Source organism: Orcinus orca, chromosome 8 (assembly GCF_937001465.1).
Source record: "Orcinus orca chromosome 8, mOrcOrc1.1, whole genome shotgun sequence".
Classification (NCBI taxonomy): domain Eukaryota; kingdom Metazoa; phylum Chordata; class Mammalia; order Artiodactyla; family Delphinidae; genus Orcinus; species Orcinus orca.
The window spans coordinates 70,995,408-71,008,531 of record NC_064566.1 but is presented as its reverse complement, the minus strand read 5'-3'; positions in this window follow the sequence as shown (position 1 = coordinate 71,008,531).

Sequence of the window (13,124 nt, the reverse complement as noted above, 5' to 3'; positions counted from 1 at the left end):
CTAGTTGCTCCACGGCTTATGGGATCCTCCCAGACCAGGGCTCGAACCTGTGTCCCCTGCATTAGCAGGCAGATTCTCAACCACTGTGCCACCAGGGAAGCCCAGCTTGGTGCTTTTTGACCATCTAGAGGGGTGGGATAGGGAGGGTGGGAGGGAAACACAAGAGAGAGGAGATATGGGGATATATATATATATATATATATATATATATATATATATATATATATATGTATAGCTGATTCACTTTGTTTTAAAGCAGAAATTAACATACCATTGTAAAGCAATTATACTCCAATAAAGATGTTTAAAAAAAAAAAGAATAAAAGAGAAAGAGAGAAGGGAGCCTGATAAATTGTCCACTAAAAATGAGTAAGATTGGGGAGGTGGAAGATAGGGGACAGCCTATCAGCATGGGGAGAGGCTGGTGCCCAAGCTGGAGGGTATCTAAAGTACTTCTTTAAAGACATATTTGTCTATTAAGCAAATTTAACGTGTCTATGTTGCTTTACATTTATTTTTCTGCTTTTACGAACCTCCAAAAAAGGCCCATGAGAGTGGATTTTTGTAAACATCAGGGATTGTTCCATACCTAGTTCAAAATAGGGTAAGCTTGAGATTCATGGAGTGAACTGGAATTCAGTGTAAACTGCTCATTTCAAAGGTTATCACAAGCATGTATGTCCCCCGGGGATTTGCAGAATCTTAGGAAGTCATTGGACTTTCCACAGAACACAAATGTTGAAATTAAATCAGTCATATCTGCATTACCTAAGTCATATCTTAAGTTATCATCTGAGTTACAAATCTTTTATGCAAATGAGGCCCACATATGATGTTTTGAGCTTCCTGTCCCATAATTTGCATTTTCAGACTGACTTTCAATGGTCTTATAAATAAATCTCAAGGAGACTCTTGGAAGGGCAATCTGATTTTATTAAATAGTTCATTTTACATATACTGGAAAGGCGTGCCTTTGAATGCATTTCTCTGAATGCAATCTATTTTCCAAAGCTCCTGAGGTTTGGGAATGTTTTTTTCTGGCTCCTTTCAACTTCTGCACACAACAAAATAATTCAGGACATGTCTTCTTTCACTCCACAAATCCTTAAATGAAGATTTGAAGAGGGTGGGGGAGGAAAGACAGTGAAAAGGGAACTGGATACTAACTTATTCCTGCTCGCTTCCAGGATGAAAAGGCTCTGCTCATCCCCAAAATTTCCTCAGGGAATTGGAAAGAGGGAGAGAAACAAGATCATATTGTTTGCACAGAGCTGTTCACAAATGTCATATCATGGGGTCAGATTCACATGATGGCTGAATTTTGAAGAAAAATATCCCAAGAGATTCCATAGGATGTGAAAGCAGGCCCCAAACTTGACTTATCCTTTTCTCTCCCGGTGAGACCTGAACATCAACAATTTAAAAACAGGCCAGGGAGGATAGTTAGCACCTCTTGCAAAGCCGTCCTGAATCTAGATCCAACCAAATTCATCTACAATTCTCTGTGGCTGTTTATATCTTCTTATTCAGGACTTTGGGATCTTAAATAAGACATAGATCTAATTTCAGGGAGGTGTGTGAGATCCAGTAGAAACTCTAGAAATATGCACGAATCCCTATTAGTCTGGTCCTCTCCCCAAGGTCAAATAGAGTGGTGTGATTTGTGTGCCTCATTTTTCATAGCTCAAAAAGGACAGATGAAAACCCAGGATAAAATAGAACTGAGTCTGGCTGGACAGAAGCTAACTAGTAACAAATGATTTCTGCTCAGAGGTCATACCTACTGGGACTAGATGATGATGTTGATGATGGCGAAGGTGATGATGTCCACAGTTTTTGAGTATTTACTCTGTACTAGGCACTACCCAAAAGACTTAATATACATTGTTTCATTAAATTTTCACAAGAATCCTATGAGGTAACTGTTATTATTTCTATTGTTAAGATGAAGAAACTGAGGCTTAACAAGTTTAAATCACTTGTTTAAGGTGTTAAGCTAGTAAATGAGCCTGGAATTTGAATTCAGCAGTGTTTCGCTTGACCATTGTGCTATACTCTTAGGGAACCATTGACCAAAACCACCCATTTTTGCTAAGCATAATAACCACTTGCATGAATTGTCTCACAACAGGAGGTCCCAATAAGGAATACGGTGCTGCCACAGAAAATTAACTGGGAGAATTCAGGAGGGACCAAAAGGAGGGAGGAGACGCCAGCCCATAATATGCCCTGCTAACCTCCGAGAAACCCTCAGGCTGGAATCCATCTTGGCTGAGAGATGTGCATGCCACCAGGAAGGACCCTGAGCCAGACTACGGGCGCAAGCAAGATGATTGGCCAGACACAACCCGGAAACTAACCCTACTACCATACAACCTGAGACTGTGAGCCATGTGGCAGAGCAGTTCTCCTGGGTTCTCTTACCCTCCTGCTCTCCACCCAGGTGCCCCTTTACAATATAGTCTTTTTCTTTGTCAGTAGGAGTGTCTCCTTAGACAATTCATTTCTGAGTGTTAGACAAGAGCCCATTGTTGGGCCCTCAGGCCCCCTTCTAGCAACAGTACTGCCTCTCTACTAATAACCTGAATTGTGGCTCCTAGTGGAAGGGGAAGTAAGGCTGGGGATGGAATTGAGGGTGGCCCTCAACAAAGTGATGCAGTATGTAAGGGAACAACCAGTATTTTCCCCATTTCACAAAGATCCCTCCCCACAGAGGACCAAGGATTCTCCTGTTACCTCCATCTTATGCCTCTCATCAAAATTGACTCTCAAGTAAAAATTTAATTTACTCATTCAAATTATGCAAACTACAATAAAAATGGTTAACTGGCTCATGATGAGATTTGGAATCTCTATAAGGAGCAAAATCTTGAGCCCGGCAAATTAATCTATAGCAGCAGATTTTCAGACTTAAGTAGAATTGAAGTGTTTTCAAATTGGAATATGGGGGGCTTCCCTGGTGGTGCAGTGGTTGAGAGTCCGCCAGCCGATGCAGGGGACACGGGTTCGTGCCCCGGTCTGGGAAGATTCCACATGCCGTGGAGTGGCTGGGCCTGTGAGCCATGGCCACTGAGCCTGTGCTCCGCAACGGGAGAGGCCACAACAGTGAGAGGCCTGCGTTAGGCCCATCCTGAGGTTCCAGTGGACCTGGCAATAAAAATTACCTGACTTCTTTGCTAAAAAGGTGAAAAGTGTTTCATATACATCTGGGTACTGTCCAGACCCACGACCTTTCCAAAATAGCCTTTGAAATCTATTAGAAAGCATGAAAAATGATCTTTGGGGTATTTGGGTCTTTGCCTTGCAGATTTCATCCCCAGACATCCTGAAGGGGGTGGGGAAATGGTTTAGTCATCCAGAGTTCTTATGCCCTGGGAATTCTAGTATTCTGAGGGAATTTTAAAGAAATTTTTTAGATGTTTGTTTAGATTTCTTTCAAGCTCAGAAACCAAATGAAAGGGGAAAGTTTTGAAATACCATTTCCTGTCTATTCTGGATGTCTTGACCAGGCTTAAAGACCTTTGCTCATAAAATTGCTGTATTTTTTTTCTTCCAGGTTTTATAGTGACTCGTTTAGTTTTAGGTCATAAGCCAGAGAAGAGGTAAATGCCCCATGGATTTAATATGCAAAGGATGTCTGCTCTTGGTCCCCATCTCCTCAACCTCAAGAAAAATCCTCAACCTAAAAGAAAACAAAAGGAAAAGAAAGAGCTACTATCTCTGTGAGGTGAAGGTAGAATGATTTTGAATTCCTAATGTCTTAAACAAATTTTAGGTCCAATATATTTGTGCAGAAATTAAAACTTTGAACTATCATTGGTTGCACCATTCCACTGTTTTGTAAATAGCTTTAATCCACTTTCTTATTCTTCTGGTTGCCCTAAATTTGTGTTCCTGTATTTCAAGGCCCATCATTTTCATGCGTCACCCAGTCATGGAGAATGCAAGTGTTTAAAGGCTGGGATCCAACCCAACAATGCCTGGGTTCCTTAGCGCCTTCACAGACTGCTCTGGCCAGTATGGTAATCACTGTCTTACTTCCTTATGGGATACGCTATAAAGGTTTGGGGTAAAGAGGGACAGTAACTAACATCTACTGAGAATCTACTCTGTGCCAGACATACTGCTTCACATCTTAAACTTCAGTCCTTACCACAACCCTATGTGGTAAATATTATTAATGTCTTTTTTCAGATGAGGAAACTAAGTCTTAGAGGTTTGATATAATTAGCCCGAGGAAGTAAAAGCTAAGGTAATGTCAAGGTTGAATACAGGTCTCCATCTCCTAAACTTTGCTCATCCTACACCAACACGCTGCTTCCCCAAGCTGCAAAGCCTCAGCCAATCACAGTTTTAGGGAAAAATGAATCATAGGAAAGGGCTCTGCCTGACCATGATCTTCATATTTTTCACCACCTAACTAGCTAACGATACCCAGAGCATGTGTCAACTGAGCCCTGCATTGGTGTAATGTTTCTGGGCTTATTTACAGTATGGAGTTCATTCTTGATTCATGAGCCGACTCTGTGCTGTGTCCTCCAGGCTGGAGTTCCCTCTGGCACTGCAGGGTCTCTGCTCCTTCTTCTGACACTTGGTCTCACTGGATACTGACTCCTTCCAAAAGAAATCTATTAAAAGAAACTTCTAAAACCAGTGATTGAAAATCCATCAGCTGCACAAAATTTGGAGAGAGAATTCTTCCATTACCTAACTGGAGTTCAAGTAATAGAGGCAAGATAATAATAATAAGCAAACGATAGTAACCAAAAGCTACTGATCAATTTTCTTTAGTCTACTATTTGTAATAACCAAAAAAGAATCAGCAACCCTAACATTCAAATCACTGGCAGAGTGCTCTGTTACTATGCCTAGTGCATGTGAAATCTTTGGCTGCTACAGAGCAGAAGAGGGGGTGAGATGATATCATTAATTCAATTAAAAATTAATAGTTATTTAAGCTAGTGCACACACTCGGCAGGTGACAAGGGAGAGGATAAAGAACTAGTTTTAATTTAGTCCCTTCTATGATCTAGGAATTTTGCTGAGCATATTCATATATCTATATTATTCTTACATTCTCATAAAAACTGTACAAGATAGGCACTGTGGTTCTCACTTATAGAGGACATAGATATTCACAATATTTTTAAGTAACTTATTCCATTGTGAGTCCAATCACTTAAGGCTCTGTTGATATCATGTAGTTTTTAGTAAAAAAAACAACTCAGCAGGCACTAACCTCACCTGAGTGCCTGAAAGAGACAACTGGAGATAGGATTCTCATTCTGATTTCTAATTCAGGATCATGGAATGAACATATGTGTTTATTGCCTCTTTTTGCTAAGACTTAATTAGAGGATATATATATATATTTTTTTTTACATCTTTATTGAAGTATAATTGCTTTACAATGGTGTGTTAGTTTCTGCTTTGAAGATATTTTTTTAAAAAAGCAAAAGATCTTCAACAATGAAATGAATAGGCAAAGGATGAGAGATTTCAATGAATCTGTAGGATACAGAAAGTGGAAGGAAGACCATCAACTAAGGAAACAATGGGAGAAAGACACAGCCTTGAATGTGAGGGGGATACTGCAGCACACCAGGTAGGTAGCCAGCAAAATCAAGAGAGGCTCTGGATTCAAAAAGATGGGAGTGGAAAAGTCACACTGAAGTAGAAGGTCTATGTATAGATCAAGTGGCCTCAGCCACACCTTTCCCTCCCTTCCACATGCAATACAAATCCAGGTCTTTGTTTACAAGTGAAATTATCAGAGAGCTCTTTTCTAACAGAACAGGATGAACTTTGGGTGGGAAAAACTAGGGTGGCCAGTGTGGGTGTTTGTGACCCACAGTAAGGTCCTACTCACTCATTCCCTAGGGCTCTCTGCCTTTATCACAGGCCCTAGAGCATCCAGCTTGGAGAAAAGCTGCCATTTGATGCATCCTGAGGGCTCACCCAGAGATCGTGGGAGGTCTGCTTATTGCTAATTCTGACATCTAGAGAGACAACCAAAAATCACTAGACATTTGAGAAAGTCAGCAAAAAAAGAGAAACACCAAGATAAACAGACACATCAGCTGCTCCCAAGAGGAATAAGACAGTTTAGGAAATAGATGAGAACTTACAGAATAAAACTAATTTAATATAGTCAGAAGTACTCAAGAATATTTGGCATGGATAAAACAAGAATAGAATCTTATATTTTAAAAAATAAGGATTTTTTTTGGAAGTTAAAAATATAATTCCAAAATCGAATATTCAGTAGATGGGGTATAAGGCCAGGTTGAAGAAAGCTCCTAGAAAATAGAATGAAAGTAGTTAGGAAGAAAATGTGAGCAAAAATTAAGAGACATTAACTATCAGTCCCAGGAGATCTAACATTTCATTAACAAGAATTCTAGAGAGAACAGAGATAAAAGAGGGCAGGAAATTATCAAAAACATAATATAAAACAAAAATTTCACAGTTTGAGTCATGTACCACAATGTTCATTGCAGCTCTATTTACAATAGCCAGGACATGGAAGCAACCTAAGTGTTCATTGACAGATGAATGGATAAAGAAGATGTGGCACATATATACAATGGAATATTATTCAGCCAGAAAAAGAAACGAAATTGAGTCATTTGTAGTGAGGTGGATGGACCTAGAGACTGTCATACAGAGTGAAGTAAGTCAGAAAGAAAAAAACAAATACTGTATGCTAACACATATATATGGAATCTAAAAAAAAAAAGGTTCTGAAGAATCTAGGGGTAGGACAGGAATAGAGACACAGATGTAGAGAATGGACTTGAGGACACGAGGAGGGGGAAGGGTAAGCTGGGACGAAGTGAGAGAGTGGCATGGACATATGTACACTACTAAATGTAGAATGGATGGCTCGTGGGGGGCAGCCGCATGGCACAGGGAGATCATCTCTCAGTGCTTTGTGACCACCTAGAGGGGTGGGATAGGAAGGATGGGAGGGAGATGCAAGAGGGAGGAGATATGCGGATATGTGTATATGTATAGCTGATTCACTTTGTTATAAAGCAGAAACTAACACACCATTGTAAAGCAATTATACTCCAATAAAGATGTTTTAAAAAAAAAGTAGTGATAATTATGTGATGGTAATACAATGGTGATAGTCATATTGCAATAAATAAATATATCAACTCAGCATGGTGTACACCTTACACTTACACAGTGTTATATGTCAGTTACATCTCAATAAAAAAATTAAAGAAGAAAAATGTTCACAGCTTTGGATTTGCAGATACAAACTACTATATATAAAATAGATAAAGAGCAAGGCCCTACTATATAGCACAGGGAACTATATTCAGTATCTTGTAATAAAACATAATGGAAAAGAATATGAAAAAGAATTATATGTGTGTGTGTGTGTATGTGTGTGTGTTTAACTGAATCACTTTGCTGTACACCAGAAACTAACACAACTTTGTAAATCAACTATACTTCAATAAAAAAAAATTCCCAGAATTGATGGGAGAGTATCTTTAAATATAAAGGGCTCACTCAGTGCCCAGCATAATAAACAAAGACAGCTACCCCTCAACACAATATAGTGAAATTTCAGAACACTGACGGTTAAAAGAATATCCTAAAGATTTCCAGAGAGAGATAGGGAAAAACAGTAGCTAAATTCTCATAGATCACAGTATGAAGCAAATAGCTAACTGTCTAAAGTCTACAAAAGCAGAAACAACAATATAAACATGTTATTTAGGATAACCACCAAAGAACCCCAAAACTGAAATCATTATAAATTGGTATTCTCTGAGGAGCAGGACTGATGGAAGTAAGTCAGGGGCCATGGGTGGGATTGTGACATTTTATTGTTAGCATGCAAGTATTACTTTGGATGGAATACACATACACACACACACATATATATGCACACACACACACATACACATATATATGTATGTCACATATACTATATTAGATATAGTCAATACATACTAGAGCCAAAATATACTATAGTCTATGTATTATATAAAATACCGTATGTAGTTAACATATATATTTTTATTCTCTGTGTATGAAAGTAATACTTTCAGCCTGTATGTTTATTACCCTTTTAGCACAAATACATCAAGCAATGCCTCTTATACCATAACACTTAAACAAGGTTTATTCTTACTTATATGTACTGCAGTGCACACATAATTACCTTTGGATTTGATACAGAGCCATAAAATCATATCCCACAAGGTCTCCTAGTGGCCTGGAAAATAAACAAGCCTCCTACCAACACAACTTCCAAATAGTCAGTGGCTTAGGCTGAGCCAACAGGATATAAAAACAGTTGGTTGAGAAGTGGAAACTTCAAGTTGAAAAACATTTGGGATTTTCGGATCTCAACTGAATGTTTTTTTAAAAACTGAATTTCGTCAAACCTGTTTGTGTATATGGGGAGCCAGCCATAGGCACTAAGCAACATTTGACTCTTCCTGCTGCTAAACATGCTGGGAGAAAGAAACTTCTGGAAGCTGGTCAAATTATTTTGAGCCACAGTGAATTCCTTAAGGGAAAGAGAAATAGTTTCCTAACTGGTCCCTTTGCAGCATAAAGGATTGGTTTCATGTGGGAGATGGCCACCAAGTAACGAATTGGAGTACTTGCTTCATGGAGGAGATTAGAAAGAGTCAAGTTTGTGGGACCTAAAACATTTGGCAAACTGAAGTCCAGAGGTAATGTGGAAAGAAGAGAGAGTTCACGTGAATGTATGAGAGAGGGGCAAAAAGCAGGAGTAAGAAAGATGAAATGTGAGAAATGCTATACAATCCCAGGGAGCACTGTATTCATTAGGCTACACCAGCAGCTGTTTGGGGCTTAAGTTGCCATTGGTGGTGTTTTTCTTAGCTTGGTACCTTTTCAATTGACTATGCGGAAAGCATTCCTCAGAGTTAGGGCATGGTGCAGACTGTGCTATCTCACTCACAGCTGGTAATTTCCCTAGAGGCAGGTGAGATTCAGGGAGACAAAACCAAGGACTCACAAGAAAAATTGCATTAGTGGAGAAATGAAGAGCACAAAGGGACTGAGTAGGCAAAGCTGGCCAGTAATATAATAATTCAAAGACTGCAGGTAAAAACAGTTCCCTGGCATGGGGCAGTTTGTCATGCACTCAATCAAGGAAGGAAAACAAGAAGCCAAAAATTGTGGTGACATTGTTTTCCTGAAAGAGGAGCTGCTATAAATATAGATGCCGTGGGATAGAAGGAATAGCAAGCATAACAGCAAGGCTGCATTCAGAATGAGATGCAGATTCCAGCTCCAAGTAGGAAGGTCCTCAATGCTGCTCTGCCAGGTATTGAGGAGAAAGCCACCAAGGTGATGGGAGCTTCAGAAGATCTAAATGCCTTGTTATTCTAAGATGATTAATTCAAGTTTATGTATTAGGCAGAATCTTAGACTCAGTGATGCCAATGTGTTTTTGATCTGAAGACTTTTCCCTAGGAGTGGGAGACAAGGATATAATTTAGAGGAGGATGTTAGGGGTAGTGACCTAGGCACAATATTGAAAATGGGTTGCTGGACAGGTCTTAGGGTACCCCCTGTAATTCCCCCCTCTTTGTGTCTCTCCTCTTGAGTGTAGGTGGGACACACTCCCACCTGTGACTTTCTTCTAGGCAATAGACACGGGAAGGGTGATGGGATGTCACTCCCATCCATTTTAGCAGACTGGGTTATGAAACTCTCCTTGCTGGCGTGGTAAAGTAAATGGCCATGTTGATAAAGTCCATGAGGTAAGGAAGGATGGTTGACCCCTGGGAGCTGTGGCAAAGTTTTAGGACCTGAGGTCAGCCCTTAGCCTACAGCCAGCAGAAGGTGGTGGCACTTGGTCATACAGCCACAAGAAAATGAATTCTGCCAGCAACCTGAATGAGTTTAGAAGTGAACTCTTCCCCAGTTGAACTCCAGATGAGAATGCAGCCCAGCTGACACCGTGACTTCAGTCTTGTGAGACACTGAGAAGAGGACTCAGCTCAGTTCAGCCCAACGTACAAACTCCTGACCCCTGGAAATTGTGAGATAATAAATATGTGTTGTTTTAAGTTGCTAAATCTGTGGTAATTTGTTACACAGCCATAGAAAATAAACACAGTGGGGGAGGAATAGGTGAAAGGAATTGAAGAATGATGTCAGATAACTACTAAACAGGAAGTAGCAAAGCATCCATGAGGCCAGGTGTTCATTTCATCACTATTAAATAACATTTAGGCTTCCCTGGTGTCCACTGCCCTATGGCCTAATACTAGGCTTTTATCACCTCTGAGTTGTTCCCTCCTTCCTTGAGGTAGAATCTATATGTTGTACTATTGGCCGAAGGATGACAAAATGTATTGCTCCTAGTTTTTCAGTATAGGAAGTCTGGCCCTGTGCAAAGTTGTGAGGTGGGAAAGTGAGCTCCTCTACTCTTTGGATAGTCTTCTGCTCTCATGAAGAACCCTTCCCCCAAAGAGCACAAAGAGCCTCTTGTTACTACCCTTCACCTTCCCTACCCCATGCTCCATATATTTTTGAATTTCCTTCTTTCTATTAAATTTTGTGCGTTTCTGTGTTCTATTCCTCAGACCTTGCTTGGTATCATTGAATTCATCTGATATCAGCTTAACGAATCATCTTACTGTGATAACATTTGTGCTTTGTAACTAAAAGGTGTCTTCAAAAACGTGAACCAGTAGGGAGCTCAAGAAACTGGTGAGTGGGTATATTGTCCAGCCAAGACTTCCACAGGCCCACAAGCCACACCAATTAGGAAGAGTGGAAAACAGCTTTCCTGTCTGCTCCAGTAGACTGCCCCACATTTCCTTCCCACTGGGGGCCTCTTGTTGGTTGGGGCCTATGTTAAGTGATCATACTGTATTTATTCTAGAAGCAGTAAAAGCAGCATCTGTCGAGTGTCTGGCAGGTGTCAGACTCCACCGGCCCCCACCATGTGGAAATGGGGATGGACAGCTTGCCTTATGCGCATCAAAAATATATCACTCACATCTTCTGAGTTTTTTCAGTAGTCACCTTTACTGCATATATTTCTGAGCTGCAGAGAAACGTGCCTTCCTTATTGGAGCAATGGGAAAGAGGCCAGGACATGGAACCCAACATAGTTTTGCTGAGCTTCCATGAAGAAGTGGATTCTCCACTCCAGGGAAAGCCCCCTGCTTCCTTCTATGAGGAAGATTCAGAAAAGGTGTATATCCCCAAGGAGACTCAGAGACACTCTCCACCTAGACTGTACTGTCTTGGTCTCTAAGCCCTTTTGCAACCCATGCCCTGAAATGCCCTTCTCTTACCCTACTTGAATCCACAGTTAGCTTAGGGGTATGCACATGTACTCCATTGCCTTAACTGACTTTAGGGTGATTAGGCTGCCTATTTTGGGCCCTCATAAGAGCAGCAATCATGACATTTAAGACACTGTCCAGGAATTGTCTTAATTGTCTGTCTCCCTAACCAGACAGTAGGCTTCTTGAAGATATGGGCTGTGTCTTATTATTGTCTTTTGTCTTCAGAGCCTAGCTCAGTGTCTAGCCCTAAATAACTGAGTTATGGATGAGAGAATGAATGAATGGCCAAACAGGAAGCAAGGATCCGATCTGTTCAAACTGAAAATAAGAAAAAGAAAGAAAAAGGAGATAGTGATTCCACAAGGGCAGGAATTGACAAGAATGTGAAGTTGTTAGGTGTTCTGCATTAAAATCAGGCCACAAGACATCTGTCCCATCCTGTCCTGTGTAATTATTGGGCAGCCAATGTACTTTAGGACACTTTCCAGAAGCGTGTCTGTGAAAACCACTCAGCTGAGGCAGGAAGGCGGGGTTTTATTAAGAAATGTTGTGGTTGAGAAAGTATTATGAAAGAGTGCAATAAGGGGGTTTTAGTTTCATGGCAATTTCTGATTATTTTCTATAGTCAAAGTATTTTATAAACATTTCCCTATTATATGTTTACAAGTTGATACTGATGAGACCTAATTTTTTCCCATATAAGACTTAAGAGGGGAGACAGAAACTTCTTTTTTTTAACATCTTTATTGGAGTATAATTGCTTTACAATTGTGTGTTAGTTTCTGCTTTATAACAAAGAGAATCCGCTTTAAATATACATATATCCCCATATTGCTTCCCTCTTGCAATTCCCTCCTTCCCACCCTCCTTCCCACCCTCCATTTCCCATCACTCTAGGCGGTCACAAAGAACCGAGCTGATCTCCCTGTGCTATGCAGTTGTTTCCCACTAGCTATCTATTTTACATTTGGTAGTGTATATACGTCCATGCCACTCCTCACTTTGTCCCAACTTACCCTTCCCCCTCCCGAGTCCTCAAGTCCATTCTCTAATAGGTCTCTGTCTTATTCCCGTACTGCCCCTGGTTCTTCATGATCATTTAAAAAAAATTTTTTTTTAGATTCCATATATATGCATTAGCATACAGTATTTCTTTTTCTCTTTCTGACTTACTTCTCTCTGTATGAGAGACTCGAGGTCCATCCACCTCACTACAAATAACTCAATTTCGTTTCTTTTTCTGGCTGAGTAATTGTCCATTGTATATATGTGCCACATCTTCTTTATCCATTCATCTGATGATGGACACTTAGGTTGCTTCCATGTCCTGGTTATTGTAAATAGAGCTGCAAAGAACATTTTGGTACATGACTCTTTTTGAATTATGGTTTTCTCAGGGTATATGCCCAGTAGTGGGATTGCTAGGTCGTATGGTAGTTCTATCTTTAGTTTTTTAAGGAACCTCCATCCTGTTCTCCATAGTGGCTGTATCAATTTACATTCCCACCCACAGTGCAAGAGGGTTCCCTTTTCTCCACATCCTCTGCAGCATTTATTGTTTCTAGATATTTTGATGATGGCCATTCTGACTGGTGTGAGCTGATATCTCATTGTAGTTTTGATTTGCATTTCTCTAATGATTAATGATGTTAAGCATTCTTTCATGTGTTTGTTGGCAATCTGTATATCTTCCTTGGAGAAATGTCTATTTAGGTCTTCTGCGCATTTTTGGATTGGGTTGTTTGTTGTTTTGATATTGAGCTGCATGAGCAGCTTGTAAATTTTGGAGATTAACCCTTTGTCAGTTGCTTGGTTTGC